The 19,452-nt window shown below is 42.8% G+C and overlaps 1 protein-coding gene across 3 annotated transcripts in view; it reads left to right on the top strand.

Annotated features, from left to right (window-relative positions):
- Positions 1-6,825: 6,825 nt before the first annotated feature.
- Positions 6,826-19,452, top strand: part of SH3TC1 (SH3 domain and tetratricopeptide repeats 1) — an 89,252-nt gene continuing 76,625 nt past the window's right edge. Inside the window, exon 1 of one of the 3 annotated variants that reach the window (XM_056555042.1) lies at positions 6,826-6,985. The gene's annotated coding sequence lies outside the window, so the exon portion shown is untranslated. Of the gene's footprint in view, positions 7,230-19,452 lie in introns of all 3 variants that reach the window. The other 2 variants (XM_056555040.1, XM_056555043.1) reach the window with 2 other exon arrangements.

The raw sequence follows: 19,452 nt of genomic DNA, 5'->3' as shown, positions 1-19,452 counted from the left end.
ATAATACCACCAAAGTGCCTTAATAAACCATCATAGACATACAGATAGAAAAAGTACAGACGGCACCTCTTCCTCACTTAGGTCACGGAACCGCACCCCGAGCGATACTCGCTGGTAACACTCAATGCTGCAAATCTCTGTGGTGCTCTATACTCTCAGAAAATAGACATCTTGATAACACGTGTAGAAATCATCAGATGGCACTCACTATTTTGGCACACTCGTAATTTTATTGGAACAGACTGGACAAGGATACAAAATTTGGCCGACGGGCTGGTTTCGTAATACACAAAGCGCTTAGTCTTGACCTATGACTAACAAACCTTTCCTTTTATAGAACAACTTAGATACCTAGATTTAGATACTTAGATTTAGATACCTTACACATTTACAAATACAAAAAAAAAGCAATTAAAAGCATAAAAAATTACAAGGAGGACTAATTTGCACTAAGAGCTGTAGAATTGGAGGAAGATCCTATGGTACTTATATTACTCTCTCATTTGTAGAACACATAACTAAAACTCATGACTAATCAAGCAAAGGTGTGAAATCCGTCAGCGCTTACAGCAATCCATACCCAAAGGTAACTCATTGTGGAACTAAGGGAACACACTTAGGTCTCTGTGCTCATTCAGACCAAGCGGCCCCAATGCGTCTGTGCGCAAAAGAACTCTGTCTCTTTTTGTAATAACATTCTATGCTGGTCTCCTCAATTTAGCTGCGGCTTACAGTGGTAAGTCACGAAAATGCTTAAAAAATACCACTATAGAGTACATAAATAATACCACCATGGGCTGCCTAAAAATACCACATAGAGTGCTTAATAATACCACCATAAAGTGCCTAAATACCACTATAGAGTGCTTAATTTACACCACCATAGAATGCCTTAATAATACCACCATAGAGTGCCTAAATAATATCACCCTAGAGTGCCTCCATAATACAGGCAAATTGTGCATTGACCTGTAAGACATAGTCAGTATAAGTTTTCGGTCAGTAGAAAAGTGAATACAACATAATAGTGCTGCAGAATCTGTTGGCGCTATATAAATAAAATTATTATTATAATTTTTTTTAATTATTATTATAATGTCTAACAATGCTTAACTAGACTGCACAATTGAATCAACTAAACTGCCCTAAATAGGCATGGTCATTTGAATAAACTTTGCATAGATCAATAGTGCAAGTGAATACAAGAAATTATTAAAGTTTTCTTCTCTGAAAATCATCTCTGCTTTGTCCTGTGTCTACAAGACAAGCGATATAAGTTTATGGAGGGAGGAGGAGGTAGCTCTTCCCACCAGCTCTGGAAGAACTGCAAATTAGAGATAAAGCCTGCACAGTGGATCTGCTGAAAAATACCATATACAGGTTATACAATGTCCAGAAATAGAGCTGCTTCTTATGTAAACACATAGGGCAGCTTATGCTCAAAGGTCACCTGAAATGGCACGTAAAGAGGCTGGAAAGCAGTTGTCTTGTATTAAGGTGAAAAGGTGGCACTGTTGTCCAATGGCCTGTTCAGGGGTGTTGTTAGGGGGGGGGGGGGGGGCTAACAGTGATGGAGCCCCAGGTCTCGGTCCATAGCCCGGGTCTAAGGCTAAGCTAGGTGGTGACATGCCGCGCATGATTACGCCAGACTCAATTGTTGGTTGTCAGCCCCTCTTTTATTCCGCTTTCCCCGCATAAAAACATAAAAAGCTGCATTAATTGGGTATTGAATAATTGTAATAATTGCCATAATCATAACGCCCCACAGAATGAAGATACTTTTATTTTTACCACACAGTGAAAGACAAATTTTCTCATTTTTTACTTTTTCACAATATTTTGTTTTCTCCCAAAAAGCTGCCTGTAGCAACAAAGATGTACCACTGATATAAAGTACAAAATGTTACAAATAAAAATCTTCGAATCGCTTCGCTCAGAAAAAAAACATTTTAAAGTTATTACCACTTAAAAGGGTACTCTGCTGCTTAGCGTTTGGCACAAACTGTTCCGAATGCTGAAGCCGGCGTCGGGAGCTCGTGATGTCATAGCCCCGCTGACAATAGTTTGTTCCAAAAGCTGAGAAGCAGAGTACCCCTTTAAAGATACGCAGGTCAGCTCTGAAAAATGGGTTCTGGTCATCAAGGTAAAAATGAACCGGATGAAGCGTCACTAACGCAAAACAGTCTGTCGTTCCTTTGCTGCACTCCTGCTTTCAGTTTTGGCTGCTTTCTCTCCCTCCCTGCACCAGGTGTATTGTTCTTATGTGACTACTGAACTATGACTGGTGTTACGCTTAGCACTCCGGCTCCTCCTCCTCCTCCGGAGCGCTCGCGGCGTCTTCTGCCCTGCAGCGCTCCGGTCGGCAGCGCTGACCGGAGACGCTGCTCTGTTGCGCCCGGCAGGGATGCGATCCGCCTCGCAAGTCTGCGTCCGCTCCTGCACCCCACACCGGCATTATAAAAAAAAAAGGGGGAAGTCGGTCTGGCCCTGCTTTCCCGATACAAGGCTAAAGCTATTAAAAATTCACCTGCCCAACGCCCGGAACTACATTTCCCGGGCGTCGGGGGATAGGATTTCCACATCCATGTCTTAGGGTGTGGTTAGGGGTGTGGCTAGGCTTTGGGCTGTAGCTCCAGGTCTTTTGAAGATCTATCAACGCCCCTGGGCCTGTGAATCTAATATGGGTCATATTATACAGGGTGGGCCATTTGTATGGATACACCTTAATAAAATGGGAATGGTTGGTGATATTAACTTCCTGTTTGTGGCACATTAGTATATGTGAGGGGGGAAACTATTCAAGATGGGTGGTGACCATGGCGGCCATTTTGAAGGCGGACATTTTGAATCCAACTTTAGTTTTTTCAATAGGAAGAGGGCCATGTGACACATCAGAATTATTGGGAATTTCACAAGAAAAACAATGATGTGCTTGGTTTTAACGTAACTTTATTCTTTCATGAGTTATTTACAAGTTTCTGATCACTTATAAAATGTGTTCAATGTGCTGCCCATTGTGTTGGATTGTCAATGCAACCCTCTTCTCTATATACTGCTATATACTACTATATACACCGCAGGAGAAATGCTAGCACAGGCTTCCAGTATCCGTATACACTGCTATATACTACTATATACACCGCAGGAGAAATGCTAGCATAGGCTTCCAGTATCCGTAGTTTCAGGTGCTGCAGAATGGGCAAAACAAAAATTGGAACAGGACCCTCAGTTTACGCAGAAGATTTTGTTCTGTGATGAGGCAAACTTTTATGTGAATGGTGAAGTTAACAAACAAAACCACCGCTATTGGTCTGACACTAACCCACATTGGATAGATCCCTCCAAGACTGTTGGAACACAAAAATTGATGGTATGGAGTGGTGTATCGGGTACAAAGATAGTGGGGCCATTATTCATCAATGGAAACCTCAAGGCCACTGGATATGTGAAATTGCTACATAATGATGTGTTTCCCTCTTTATGCTCTGAAGCTGGCACATTCCCTGAGTTTTCCAGCAAGATGGTGACCACCACATTATGGGTGTCAGGTCCGAGCATTCCTAGATGAACAGTTTCCTGGAAAGTGGATTGGTCGTCGTGGTCCAGTTGAATGTCCCCCAAGGTCTCCCTTAGACTTTTATCTTTGGGGTCATCTGAAGGCAATTGTCTATGCTGTGAAGATACGAGATGTGCAGCACCAGAAACTACGGATACTGGAAGCCTGTGCTAGCATTTCTCCTGTGGTGTATATAGTAGTATATAGCAGTGTATACGGATACTGGAAGCCTGTGCTAGCATTTCTCCTGCGGTGTTGCTATCAGTGTGTGAAGAGTGGGAGAAGAGGGTTGCATTGACAATCCAACACAATGGGCAGCACATTAAACACATTTTATAAGTGATCAGAAACTTGTAAATAACTCAGGAAAGAATAAAGTTACATTAAACCCAAGCACATCATTGTTTTTCTTGTGAAATTCCCAATAAGTGATGTGTCACATGACCCTCTTCCTATTGAAAAAACTAAATTTGGATTCAAAATGGCCGCCATGGTCACCACCCATCTTGGAAAGTTCCCCCCCCCCCCATCACATATACTAATGTGCCACAAACAGGAAGTTAATATCACCAACTATTCCCATTTTATTAAGGTGTATCCATATAACTGGCCCAACCTGTATAATCGACTATTGTAATGTGAAACCAGACTCAACATACAATGCTACAGACAGTCCAGATCTGCAAAACGTGTCAATGGCTGAAAGATCTGACCAATCAGAAAGGGCATCCACTGGTAAAACCCCTGTATTACTGAAGTGTATGCACTGAATTCCTGTCTGGTAGCGCCCCCTACAGTACAGAGAGGTACTAAATGTTCTGTATTACTCTTTACCTGTACCGGGGTTATCTGCTCCTTTGGACACCAGGTGAGGGCGGCTCCATATTACTTTTTTAGGACACGGTGTGTACTGTACAGGACCCTGAAGAAGCTCCTGTCCTCTACATAGACCAGTGCTTCTCAAATAGTGGGGTGCGTAAAGGGGGGCCCGACTCACTCGCAATCGGCGTCCCACACAGCGTCGGTTGCATAGCAACTCTACGGCTGGATCTTACTTACGGCCCTGGGTTGTCAGTGTGGCTGCCTGGGAGAGGCGCTTTGAACTCTGGCGTGGCGCGCTGCTACGTTCAGACACTCTCTCTCGTACAGGCCCTGCTTTTCCTCAGGGACAGATCCCTGCTTGTCCTCCATGTAAAGAGCCCTGCTTGTTGTCAGTGTACAGAGCCCTGCTTGTTGTCAGTGTACAGAGCCCCGCTTGTTGTCAGTGTACAGAGCCCCGCTTGTTGTCAGTGTACAGAGCCCTGCTTGTTGTCAGTGTACAGAGCCCCGCTTGTTGTCAGTGTACAGAGCCCTGCTTGTTGTCAGTGTACAGAGCCCTGCTTGTTGTCAGTGTACAGAGCCCTGCTTGTTGTCAGTGCACAGAGCCCTGCTTGTTGTCAGTCTACAGAGCCCTGCTTGTTGTCAGTGTACAGAGCCCCGCTTGTTGTCAGTGTACAGAGCCCCGCTTGTTGTCACTGTACAGAGCCCTGCTTGTTGTCAGTGTACAGAGCCCCGCTTGTTGTCAGTGTACAGAGCCCTGCTTGTTGTCAGTGTACAGAGCCCCGCTTGTTGTCAGTGTACAGAGCCCTGCTTGTTGACAGTGTACAGAGCCCTGCTTGTTGTCAGTGAACAGAGCCCTGCTTGTTGTCAGTGTACAGAGCCCTGCTTGTTGTCAGTGTACAGAGCCCCGCTTGTTGTCAGTGTACAGAGCCCCGCTTGTTGTCAGTGTACAGAGCCCTGCTTGTTGTCAGTGTACAGAGCCCTGCTTGTTGTCAGTGTACAGAGCCCTGCTTGTTGTCAGTGCACAGAGCCCTGCTTGTTGTCAGTCTACAGAGCCCTGCTTGTTGTCAGTGTACAGAGCCCCGCTTGTTGTCAGTGTACAGAGCCCTGCTTGTTGTCACTGTACAGAGCCCTGCTTGTTGTCAGTGTACAGAGCCCCGCTTGTTGTCAGTGTACAGAGCCCTGCTTGTTGTCAGTGTACAGAGCCCCGCTTGTTGTCAGTGTACAGAGCCCTGCTTGTTGACAGTGTACAGAGCCCTGCTTGTTGTCAGTGAACAGAGCCCTGCTTGTTGTCAGTGTACAGAGCCCTGCTTGTTGTCAGTGTACAGAGCCCCGCTTGTTGTCAGTGTACAGAGCCCCGCTTGTTGTCAGTGTACAGAGCCCTGCTTGTTGTCAGTGTACAGAGCCCCGCTTGTTGTCAGTGTACAGAGCCCTGCTTGTTGTCAGTGTACAGAGCCCTGCTTTTCTTCAGTGTACAGAGCCCTGCTTGTTGTCAGTGTACAGAGCCCTGCTTGTTGTCAGTGTACAGAGCCTCATATACGTTAATAAGGATACAGTGTTATGCAGAGGTGTACTTATAACAATTTTATTGACAAATGATACTATTTACAGTCGCGCGGAGGGCGTGAAATGTTTTCTTCTTCCAGGGGGGGGGGGGGGGGGGGCATGACAGAAAATAATTGAGAAGCACTGACATAGACAGTGATTTACAGCTCCCAGCAGATCTTTATTACTTTTATATGTAAGGACTTGCTTTATCTATATTAGTTATTTACTTATGTTTCTTTAATCCTCACTTTTTCCTATTTTGAATGACATTTTGTAGGCTTCAGAAACAATTTCCATGGTCTCAATATACAATGGTCGTCCTGGAATCAATTAATATTGTAATTTGAGGGACCACTGTACTGATTTAAAGTCCCCAAAATGTGTGTAAACTGAAGATATTTGAACCCATATGACCAGTTATTTATGACAATTAATAAGGATTCTGCACACACAGTACCCACTGGAAGTAGTTGACTGCCATCTTGCTTTGATATAAGAGAATTACAAGTGTAGAAAATATATTTACATTTTTCTAGAGTAAATATTATCATGTTTCCACATATTGGCACTGAAATTAATTATGATCATTTATTATTGTTAATAATAATAATCATAATAATAATATTCATGCATTCCAGAACAGTGACCACTGTAACAACTGTCTAAACATTTACAGCAGTGATAAAATAATGTAAGATTATTACAGTCTATGAGGGAGATTTATCAAAACCTGTGCAGAGGAAAAGTTGCTGAGTTGCCCATAGCAACCAATCAGATTACTGCTTTCATTTTTCAGAGGCCTTTTCAGAAATGAAAGAAGCGATCTGATTGGTTGCTATGGGCAACTCAGCAACTTTTCCTCTGGACAGGTTTTGATAATACTCCCCATAAATGTAGTGAAGTCTACTGTGAGGCTGCAAGAGTTAATATACAGTATAACCCTGTTTATTCTTCTGTCTGACAGAACCAGTGGTCCAAATGACTGGGCCAGTGATACAAATAGAGGCCTATGGGACCAGAGGTACTTTGTCAACCTGCCCCCCTATTCTCGCAACAGCATTAGTAAGAACCAGCTACTGCCGCATACAGATCAGTCCCCCCCTTCAAGGTTGGTTGGACCCCCTTCCAATCTGATATTAATGGTCTATGCTAAGGAAGGACAGGACATTTATAAGGAAAAAAAAGTCCCAGAAAACCACTTTTTAAATTTTGACAAATAACATTACCAACAACTTCCTAATATATTGTTATGACCAAAACCATTCTGGAAGTCCCAACCACCAGAAAGCAGAAGGTTTATTCCCAGGTATTGTCCAGGAGATATAGACAAGTGACGGATGTGATTTAATACTATTTTTAAAAAACACTGTTTGCACGTATTCCACTGTACTTTGTTGCAGTCTTCGACTGTCCAAGCATGCTGGGAGTTGTAGTTCTGGTTAAGCGATAATTAACTAGAGGTTTCTTTTTCAGTGATACCCTTCCGACTACCTCTGGGCACTATCTAAAAGGAGGTAGACGTTCCTGATTATTGACAGGTCTATTGCCGGTGATATATGGGAGTTGTAGTTGCAACAGAAGGAGGCACCCTTGTTTGGAAACACTGCTGTATTAAATCCATATAGTGTGTGTATAAGGAGTTGACATGTCAGCAGGGGAGAAATCATGATTGTTCTCTGTCTAACTCTATACTGTCTATAGTAGTGTTTTCCAACCTATACTGCAAAATTACAAACCTCAGCATGCCCGGACACCCATCGGTGGGTGGTGTCTGCTATTGAGAAAAAAATAAGCAAAAGCCATCTATATTATCCGGGTTGATTTCAGCTTTTAGTAACATAGTTCATAAGGTTGAAAAAAGACCAGAGTCCATCAAGTTCAACCTATAACCCTAATGAGTCCCTACTGAGTTAATCCAGAGAAAGGCAAAAAACCCTCATACTAGAGGCAGGGTCAGATTAAGGCTTCCTGAAAGAAGGAGCACTCCATTATGATGGGCCCCCGACAGTCCCCCTTCCACTGAGACTTGTTGCTGGCCTGTCAAGTAAGGAACAGACTGAGACCAAAAATTGGCCTGGGCATATTAAACTATGTCGCCTTTTTTTTATTTATTTTTTTGGTGGGTGTCACAGGAGTCAGGCCCCCATTAAAATAAAATGGCTGCATGGTCTAAAATCACTTCAGTTCAAGTCACTCTTTCCAGCTGTTGCAAAGCTACAACACCCATTATGTCTGGAGAGCTTCAGGCATTATAGGAGTTGTAGTTTTGTAACAGCTGGAGCCTCAAATTGGGGTACAGATTCATCCATTATTACTGCAAAACTTAGAAGTGACGAGAGATCTAATGGGAGTCAGGAGAATACACAAACATAAAATTACTCACAGGAGACGTCTTCTCTGTTGTCTTTCCTTTTCTTCTTCATCTGGTCCAGACGCCAGGTCTTCTTCCAGCTCCATCTTTCTCTGTAAAGTTTGACGCCTGGACATCATTGGTTCCTCACTCTGCCAGACGATCCTCATCCTCTGTATAAAGACAACAATCATTATAACCCTTCAAGAGACTATGCTTCCTAAATATAATTCTGCCAAACCCTGTGTACTCTGTATATTATACTGCCAAACATCACGCCCTCTAAAAATAATACTACCACACACTGTGTCTTCCGTAGTGTGTACAGTTCCCCCACATTAGGTTGTAGTTCCCCCACAGTAATTTGCAGTTCCCCCGCATTAGGTTGTAGTCCCCCCACATTACGTTGGCAGTATAGTTCCCCACATTAGGTGCAGTATAGTTCCCCCACAGACATACAGCCTCCAGCCATATACAGTGTATGGCTGGAGACTGTATGTCTGTTTACTGTCCCACTTCAGTGCTCCGACCACCGCTCCTCTGGTCCGGGGTCATGATCTACTGCTATGGCCTAGGGGCCATAGCAGTAGGTCCTGGGACCGGAGGAGTGGTGGTCGGAGCACTGAAGATGACGTGCAGGTAACTTACCATGTGTGCATCCTCGCTGCTCCACTCCTATGGGCGCACGCACGGGATGTCAGTGATGTCCTTGCGTGCTCTACCGCATGCTCATCATTACCCCCCTGCTCATCATTACCCCCCCTGCTCATCATTACCCCCCCTGCTCATCATTACCCCCCTGCCAATCATTCCCACATGCTCATCATTACCCCCCTGCCAATCATTACCCCCCTCTGCCTCATCATCCTCCACCACTCATAATCCTCCCCTGCTCATTGCTCCCCCCTCCTCCTGCTTTTTCTATTTTTCATATTTCCTTACCTGGCCACGCTCGGCAGGCTAAGGTAATGCGTCGGGTCATGTGGGCTGTGACGAGTGACGTCTCCCGCGGCTCCTCTGCATGGCGTCAGGGACGTCACTCCTCATTTCCTGCAGCGCTGGGGTTTAATGAAGAAAACTGTGCCCTGAAGTGGCCACGGCTGCAGGAAATGAGGAGTGACGTCCCTGAAGCCGTGCAGAGGAGCCGCAGGAGACGTCACTCATCACAGCTCACATGACCCGACACATTACCTGAGCCTGCTGAGCGTGGCCAGGTAAGGAAATATGAAAAATAGAAAAAGCAGGAGGAGTCCAGGCTGATCTTTAACAAGCAGCCGACACTGCAGCCACTTTAAAACAGTCCCCCCTCCCCATCCGCTACTGAGCAGCCCGCAGAGATGTCCCGAATGTGACAGGGCCCTCTGCGGACACGGGGTCCGGAGCAGGTGCTCCAGGAGCGCCAATGATGATCCGGCCCTGACTAGAGGTAAAAATTCCTTCCCTACTTCAAATATGATATCAGAATAAATCCCTGGATCAACCTTCTGTCCCTATAGATCTAGAATCCATAACCTGTAATGTTATTATTCTCCAAAAATGCATCCAGACTCCTTTTAAACTCTTTTACCGAGTTAACCATGACCACTTCCTCAGGCAGAGAATTCCACTGTCTCCCTGCTCTTACAGTAAAGAACCCCCATCTGTGCTGGTGTAGAAACCTTCTTTCCTCTAAACCTTCTTTCCTCTATCTTGTTATCGATACAGTCCTGGGTATAAATAGATCATGGGAAAGCTCTCTGTACTGCCCCCTGATATATTTATACATAGTTATTATGTAACTATATCTTTCTTGTACACTGGTGCCCAGTACTGTACACAGTATTCTATGTGTGGTCTGACTAGTGATTTGTACAGTGGTAGAATTATTTCCTTGTCGTGGGCATCTATGCCCCTACTGATGCACCCAATGATTTTATTTGCCTTGGCAGCAGCTGCCTGACACCGGTCACTACACTAAGACCCCTGAGTCGATTTCCACGTCAGTCACCCCAAGTGTGCTCCCATTTAATATATAATCCCAGCCCGGATTGTTCCTCCCCATAGGCATTACATTACATTTATCAGTGTTGAACCTCATCTGCCACTTCCCAGCCCAAACCTCCAACCTATCCAGATACATTTGTAACAGTGCACTGTACTGTATTGTGTTTAGCACTTTACAGAGTTTAGTATCATCTGCAAAGATTGCTACTTTACTATTCAACCCCTCTACAAGGTCATTAATAAATATATTAAATAGAACAGGACCCAAGACTGACCCCTGTGGTACCCCACTAGTAACAGTCACCCAATCAGAATACCATTAATAACCACCCTCTGTTTCCCATCACTGAGCCAGTAACTTACCCACTTGCATACATTTTCTCCCAGTCCAAGCATTCTCATTGTATGCCCCAACCTTTTATGTGGCACCGTATCAAATGCATTGGAAAAATCCAGATATACGACATCCAGCGATTCCCCCTGGTCCAGTCTGGAGCTCACCTCCTCATAAAAGCTGAGCAGGTTAGTTTGACAGGGCTGATCCCTCATAAAGCCATGCTGATATGGTGTCATACATTTATTTTTATCAAGATATTCCAAAATAGCATCTCTTAGAAAACCCTTAAACAATTTACAAACAACGGAGGTTAAACTAACAAACCTATAATTCCCAGGGTCACCTTTTGACCCCTTTTTAAATACTGGCACCACATTTGCCATGCGCCAGTCCTGGGGAACAGTCCCTGTTACTATAGAGTCCTTGAATATTAAAAATAGGGGTCTGTCTATTACATTACTTAATTCCTTTGGAACACGGGGGTGAATGCCATCTGGACCTGGTGATTTGTCTATTTTGAATTTTTGTAGGTGGCACTGTACTTCTTCCTGGGTTAGACAGGTGACCTGTACTGGGGAGTTTACCTTATCTCGCTGTATGGGCATTTCATTTTCCTCGGTGAATACAGTGAAGAAGAATTTGTTTAATTTATTTGCTTTTTCCTGATCCCCGTTTATAATTTCATCTTTATTGTTTTTTAAAGGGCCAACACTTTCATTTTTAACCTTTTTGCTATTTATATAGTTAAAGAACATTTTGGGGTTAGTTTTACTATCTTTGGCAATGAGTCTTTCTGTCTCTATTTTTGCGGCTTTTATAATTTTTTTTACATATTTTTCTCTATAGCTTTTTAATGATTCTTCACTTCCATCCTGTTTTAGCAGTTTAAATGTTTTATTTTTTGCCTCCTTAACGTTTATTAACGTTTATTAACGTTTATTTAGTAATTTATTGCCTCCTTAACGTTCTTATTCATCCATATTGGTTTTCTTTTATTTCTGACCCTTTTATTCCCATAAGGTATATACATCTTACAGTGAGAATTTAAGATATTTTTAAAAGTCTCCCATTTAGTGTCAGTATTCTTGTTTTTGAGGACATTATCCCATTTTATATTGTTAATGGCTTTTCTGAGTTGATCAAACTTTGCCTTCCTAAAGTTCATTGTTTTTGTGGCTCCTCGTGAGATTCCCTTATTGAAGAACAAGTTATAATGTATTATATTATGATCACTATTTCCTAGGTGTCCTTCTACTTGCACATTAGTTACTCTGTCAGGTCTGTTGGTTAATATTAAATCTAGTAGGGCGCCCCCTCTGGGCCCAGCACCATTTGGGACAGATAATTGTCTTCAGCTATAGTCAGAAACCTGTTTCCTTCATGAGATTCACAGGTCTCAGTCTCCCAGTTTATATCAGGATAGTTAAAGTCCCCCATTATTATCACCTCATTCTGATTTGCTGCCTTGTTTATTTGCCTCAGTAATTGATCTTCTGCCTCTTCCATTATGTTTGGTGGCTTATAGCAAACCCCTATCAGAATTTATTCATTTTTATTTCTATATATTTCTACCCATAATGACTCCACATTATCGTTTCCCTCCCATATATCCTCCCGCAGTGCGGCCTTCAGACTGGACTTTACATAAAGACAGACTCCTCCCCCTTTCCGTTTTGTCCGATCCTTCCTGAATAGACTATAACCCTGTATGTTGACCGCCCAGTCACAGCTATCGTCCAACCAAATCTCTGTTATACCCACTATATCATAATCCTCCTCAGACATCAACCACTCCAGTTCCTGTGTTTTAATGGACAGACTTCTGGCATTAGTCAACATGCAATTCAATGGTGTGTGTTTTTTCTTCCTATGAAGCCTATCCCTATTAACTATTCTAACCCCTCCCTCCCTGCTTGTACTGTATATTGTATGTACAATGCAAACAAGCCTGCACTTACTGAGAAAGGGGCTAGAACCCAGGAACCTGGGGAGAGAAGGTAACGATTGTAAGGCAAGCATATAGTTTTTCTGCAGTTTTCACCTCCACTTCTTATTCCCTGCTCTACAGTATGTGCATGTGTCTTCGTATCACACTTCTGTGACATGTACAAGTGCAGGTCCGTGTTGACTCTGGGGTCTGAATTTTTTTTGCAAGTCTGGGGTCTGAATTCATTTTGGATTGTTACAGCTGGAATCCAGGTTCTGAACACATTTCAAGGTCCAAAAACAGGTTTGATTTTTATCGTGAGGTTCTGAGCTTGAAACCTCCAAAAAATAATGATCCTTTTGTGACCTACTGTTGTCTTTAAAGAGCTACTCTGGTGGAAAACATTTTTTTTTAAACAGATTTGTAAATTACTTCTATTTAAAAATCGTAATCCAGTACTTATCAGCTGCTGTATGATCCAGAGGAAGTTCTTTTCTTTTTGAATTTCTTTTCTGTCTGACCACAGTGCTCTCAGCTGACACCTCTGTCCATGCCAGGAACTGTCCAGAGCTGGAGCAAATCCTTATAGCAAACCTCTCCTGCTCTGGACAGTTCCTGATATGGATAGAGGTGTCAGCAGAGGCCACTTTGGTCAGACTGAAAAGAAATTCAAAAAGAAAATAACTTCCTCTGTAGTATACAGCAGCTGATAAGAACTGGAAGGATTAAGATTTTTATATAGAAGTAATTTACAAATCTGTTTAACTTTCTGGCACCAGTTGATTTAAAAAAAAAAATAATAATTTCCACCAGCGTACCCCTTTAAAGGGAATATGTCATCTGAAATGACTTATTGTTCAAATCAAGTTTTAATGTTAAACATAGTTTAATATTTTAGAATTTTATTTATTTAATTATTTATTTTATTTTTCATGCCACTTCCTATTTTTTGTTAATCATATATTTTTTATTATTTAATTTTAACAATTGTTATTACACAAAAGGAAAAACCCACCCACCTACAAACATCACCAAAACAAAACCTCCAACAACTGTCCCAAGTCTACCATAAGTCCAAGACCATATGCATCGACCTGCAAGGTGATCAGAAGCATGTCAGAAAGACAAAAAAAATATTGCCCCAAATATCACATCTAACAGTAATCTTAACAACCTGATTGTACATAACCAAGACATGTATTGATAAATCATTCAGCTAGGACACTAATGCGTCCATCACAATGAAAAAACGAGAAAAACAGCAACACAGAAAACTCAAAAGTGCTTAGGGAATAATGGGTGAAACATCCGTGAACTAAGAGACCCTCCCCCCACGATCTCTAAATAGAATAGTACCCCTTAAGAGCCCAGTCTGTAAGCTCACCCCCATGAGCCTCAAACCAGATGGAACCTTACGCTTTTCATAAATACCCCTACCTAAACGTTCAATGAGTGAGACTCAAACAGTTAGCTCAGCCACAGTAGGAGGACTGGATCCTATCCAGTAACAAGTTTCCTGGCCTGATACAATATACGCAGGAAACTAATTTCGACCCCAGTGGGCTCCTTACCAGAGCCTTAAAAGCATGGTTTAGGCTCCAATGACAAGACAACCCCATATACTGTGTGAATGAGCAAAATCACTTCCCTCCAGTAAGGAACTAAAAGAGGGCATTCCCATTCCATGTGAAACAAGTGAGCCCTGAGTGGCTGCACAGTGGACAAGTGGAATCAGGTCAGAGACCAAGCCTATGCAGGGGCTGTGGAAGTTTATACACCTTGTGTACATGGAATAGCTTGGCTCCAGAGAAAGATAAAAATGGGGTATGTTACAAAACAGTAGACTACTCCTCATCTGAGATCACCCTACCTTTTATCATGGACCAATCAGGGAAATTTCTCATGATATGAGTGTAAAAGTTCTTTATAGTGCCATTAGATAACACCTGCAGAATCAGATGAGGTGACAAGACACTTTAATATAGTATTTGAATGGATCTCCAGCAACCTCAACCTACCCTGCACCTCATAAACATGACTGTGGTAGGCCTCAGGGGTAGGGGTAGTACAGTCTGGGATTTGCTTTGATATATCAGGGGTTAATGTTATCCCTATAGTTCGTGACGCCAGGCTGAGGGCTAGTATGCTATCGCCGCCCTTCCCAGTAACGATAGGTGCATAAGGATAAAGACTGAAGGTCCACAAGGTAGTTGAATTTGAACTTGCATAAACTTTACTTAACAGCTTGCGGTACATCCACTTAACAGTAACAGTCTCATTCAACAGTCTCTATATACTTCAATGACTGACAGATGTTGCGGACCTTGACTTTAGATAATAGTCTCTGAATTCAGGGTATATTGTGAAGATCCGTCCGGATTTAGGGGATAGATAAGGTCCGGTGGTCTTGCAGAGTGTTTAGGGATTGAACACTCACAATTTGGAATAGAACAGCCATTGCCGCAAGGCTAAGGCCTAGACTCACTAATGACAGCAGCGCAGATCCTTTCTCGTCAAAAGCCAGGAACTGAGAGAGAGATTAATGGCCGCCGCCCCCTTATATGGGCAGGGGTGGGGCCGTTTTGATTGGTCCAGCCATCTGTCACTCACTGTCATAAAGGAAATGAGTGCATTACGTCACAAGGACCTCCAAAGGTTCTCAAGCAGAAATACCATAGAGTTCACCTGATCACGTGACCCGCAGGTCCTGCTACGCTTCTCACAGGTAATTAACTATTTATATACATTTTATACAGTTAAACTTCCACAAATAAGGAGCATAAGACTAGAGCAATGACTATAGGGGTGAGAGGTGACTAGGGGTGGACTATGCAAAAGGACCCCGACGTCCTAGGGACTCTGGCTATGGGGACCTATAAACAGGTACCTTATAGGATGCGGTATCGGGACACCACATGACCAAGTTTCAGATATCTAAAAAGGAGGAACGGGGTAGGGCTACTTTCACACTGCCATTGTGCCCCTACCTTAAATGTCCGTTAGGCTCTTTTTTTTTAGATCAAGTTTAGTCCTGGCCTTTCCCCAGATCTTACACAGTAACTGAGTGGTGGCAGAATTGTCAGGGGGTCTGGTGAGAGTACGGGGTAGGGCTACTTTCACACTGCCATTGTGACCCTAAGTTAAACGGCCGTTAGGCTCTTTTTTTCCCCTAGCCTTTAACAGCTGTTATCAGGACGGGTCCTGATGGATCCAATTTACTATAATGACGGTAGAGTGAAAGTAGTCTACTTCGAGCTCTGCTTGGAGTTTGCCAAATTTTTTGAAGACACCCATCATACACAGCTGCTCAAACCTGCCTATCACTTTCCACTCCCGAAATCCAGCAGCATGAAAAGAGAAAAAGTCAGACAGACCGGGGATGTGCCACAGAGGTATGAATTTAGTGCATCCCGTTAGATCAAGTTTAGTCCTGGCCTTTCCCCAGATCTTACACAGTAACTGAGTGGTGGCAGAATTGTCAGGGGGTCTGGTGAGAGTACCAATTTACAAAATATGGAGGGGTATATGACCACCATGTTAAGCCATAAACAGTTTACCCATGGGGCGCCTAAAATAGTTGCATCCATCCGGCCCCATATCTGATGTATTTGGGAGGCAAGAAATTAGGTAAAGCCAATCCACCGGAGGCCTTACCCCGCTGCAATGTCTTCATCAGTTAACCAGAAAAGAAGCCAAAATCAGAAATTAAACTTAACCAGGGATCGTGCCATATCCCCCAGGAACAATAACATATCATTTGCATACAATACTAAGCATTCTTCAATGTCACTATACCTTAACACCACAATATCTGCAGACTACCTCACCAAGCAAGCCAAGGGTTCAATGGCTAGTGCAAAAAGTAGCAGCAACAGGGGGCACCCCTACCCATTACCTCTCTGCAGCTTAAAGAAAATCTGTCATCAGTATCACCTGCACTAACCTGTCATACAGGCTTGTAGTGTGGGTGATACTGATCAAAATGCTACTTATCGCATCTTGAACCGCTGCTCCGTTATGCCGTAATTCTTATTTTTCTCTATATGCAAATGAGTTGCTCTGGGCACTGTGATGTCATCTCCACCAGGTGGGCGCTCCGCCCGGCTCCTCCATCTTCATAATCCCCCTCCCTGCTCGCTAGGTGTACTTGCTGTTTGGCTTATGCGCCACTCCCTGGGTACACCCGGAAGCGGCGTACAGCTGAGCTTCATTCCAGCATCCTTGTGTGTCTGAACGCCGCTTCCGGGTGTACCCAGTGAGCAGCGCATGTGCCGAACAATAGCGTACACTGAGCGAGCAGGGAGGAGGATTTTAAAGATGGAGGTGTCATTACAGTGCCCGGAGAAGGATTTGTAGCGGCGCCCGTGCCCCAGGCAACTAATTTGCATATACAAAAAAAGAAGAATTACGGCGGAACGGAGCGACAGATCAAGATGTGGTAAGTATAATTTTGATCAGTATCACCAGCACTACAAGTGGGTGATACTGATGACAGATTTCCTTTAAACAGATCCAAGATTTCACTGTTCATTCTAATTCGGGCCATCGGGTTACAATACAACAGCTGAACAAAAGACATGAATCAAAAGTTTTAGCAGCGTCGAGTGAAAAGATGGACCTAGCACCTTCCTGTGTCATCTGCAGGTTAAGAAAGACCCAGCAAATGTTATCAACAGTAGATTTACCTGGCATAAATCCGGTTTGATCCCTGTGGACTAAGGAGAGGACGACCTTCGCCAATCTATTCCCTCCTTATATGCTGGTAATATTGGTCTGAGTATACAAGATTTGGTCAGTAACAGTATGATGGTAATATGTATGGTGATAATATTCTTCCATGAATACTGGTATTATTAATATTACTCATGATACAGGATTTGGTCAGTAACAGTATAATGGTATTTTGTATGGTGATAATTTTCTTCCTTGTATACTGGTATAATTGGTAATACTGGTCTCTGTTTAAAGGATTCTGTCAGTAACAGTATAGTGGTAATATGTATAGTGATAATATTTCCTCTTAATATTCCGGTATTATTGGTAATATCAATCTAAGTATACAGGATTTGGTCAGTAACAGTATGATGGTAATATGTATGGCAATAATACAGTATTCTTCCTTGTATATTTGTATTGTTGGTATTATTGGTTTCTGTATACAGAATTTGGTCAGTAATAGTATTATATGAATGATAATAATATTCCTTTGTATATACTAGTGTTATTTGTTAATATCATGACTTATTTATAGAAATATGAGTGAGGGAAATATTTTTGGTCCTAGTTGGTCCCAGTCTGGCTCTGCACCCCCCCCCCCCCCTCCCATAATCATATACAGAAGAAAAAAAATTTCAACTGTGTGAAGTTAAAAAATCTTCAATATAAAAAATTTAAACATAAAAATGATAAGATAAGAAGAAAATATAAACCATTGTCTGTTTTTCATTTGTAAAAGAAAATAAATAAATGAATAAATATATCAATAAATAAATATTGTGACATATGTCCTTATTACACAAACAAATGGTGGCTCCCCAGGGAGACTTTATTAACCTTAATCTGATGAGCTCAGTTGTATTGTATTATTATTATTATTTTTTTTGTTATTATCCTTCAGTTTTATCTTTCACCGGCAGATATTTCTGGGGGTTATGTTCTGTATGATCTGTATGTTGCTGATCAAGGTGTCACCGGAGGAATGTGACAGGGATGGCTTCCTTTCCTGTTTATGGAAGGACCAAGATATTTCCAGGATAGAAAAAAAAAAACTCTTTCAGGAACCACGAGGTTTATTTGCTGAGTTTGTTGCTTTGAGAACAATGTCTGGATGTTCAGGATTTGAAGAATAGTGATGACTGATACAAAAATCATGATCTTGCAAAATTTCTCTGTGCGTTGTAAGGGACAGATGAGATATTTTGAGCATTTTATCAAATGTCCTTATTGTTGAGTGAATAAAAGGTTATGCATCTTCCATAAAATTCCTGTTGTAAACCAGGAACTCTTTTCTAAATAGACTTCCCTGCTGAGTATAATATTAGTACCATAGAGCTGTGGTCTTCAAGCTGTGGACCTCCAGGTGCTGCAAAACAACAACTTCCAGCATGCCTGGACAGCTGTTAGTTAAACAATGTGTAGGGCTCTGTACACTGAGGACAAGCAGGGCTCTGTACACTGAGGACAAGCAGGGCTCTGTACACTGAGGACAAGCAGGGCTCTGTACACTGAGGACAAGCAGGGCTCTGTTCACTGAGGACAAGCAGGGCCCTGTGCACTGAGGACAAGCAGGGCTCTGTGCAGTGAGGAAAAGCAGGGCTCTGTGCACTGAGGACAAGCAGGGCTCTGTGCAGTGAGGAAAAGCAGGGCTCTGTACACTGAGGACAATCAGGACTATGTGCAGTGAGGACAAGCAGGGCTCTGTGCACATAGGACAAGCAGGGCTCTGTACACTGAGGACAAGCAGGGCTCTGTACACTGAGGACAAGCAGAGCTCTGTACACTGAGGGCAAGCAGGGCTCTGTGCATTGAGGACAAGCATGTTGCCCCTTGATGAGCATGCTGCTTTATTCTTTATTATTGGCCTAGAACTGTATGTCAGACAATATTTGCAAATAACAGTGCCCCTGCACTTCACTCACCTCCTGTTCTTGTTTTAATTCTGTGCGTTAAATGCAGCTGGGCAATTTTAAATCCCAAATTTCATTGATTCAAGAATAGTGCTGTCTTTGTAATTTGAAATGGAAAATATGAATACTTTTCAAAGGGTGAAAAAACATTCTATATGCCCCTATATTAAAAATTAGACCACCCCTTTTTTGGGGGTGGGGGGCAGGGGGATTTCTATGACCACACATACAGGACCATGTCCCCATCATGGTGGCAATTTCAGCAGGATCAGCCAACCATCTAAAGGGCCCCAGAAGCAGATGTTA

Source organism: Hyla sarda, chromosome 1, assembly GCF_029499605.1.
Source record: "Hyla sarda isolate aHylSar1 chromosome 1, aHylSar1.hap1, whole genome shotgun sequence".
NCBI classification, from domain to species: Eukaryota; Metazoa; Chordata; class Amphibia; order Anura; family Hylidae; genus Hyla; species Hyla sarda.
The sequence above is the reverse complement of the archived record's forward strand: the minus strand, read 5'-3'. Positions and strand labels throughout refer to the sequence as shown.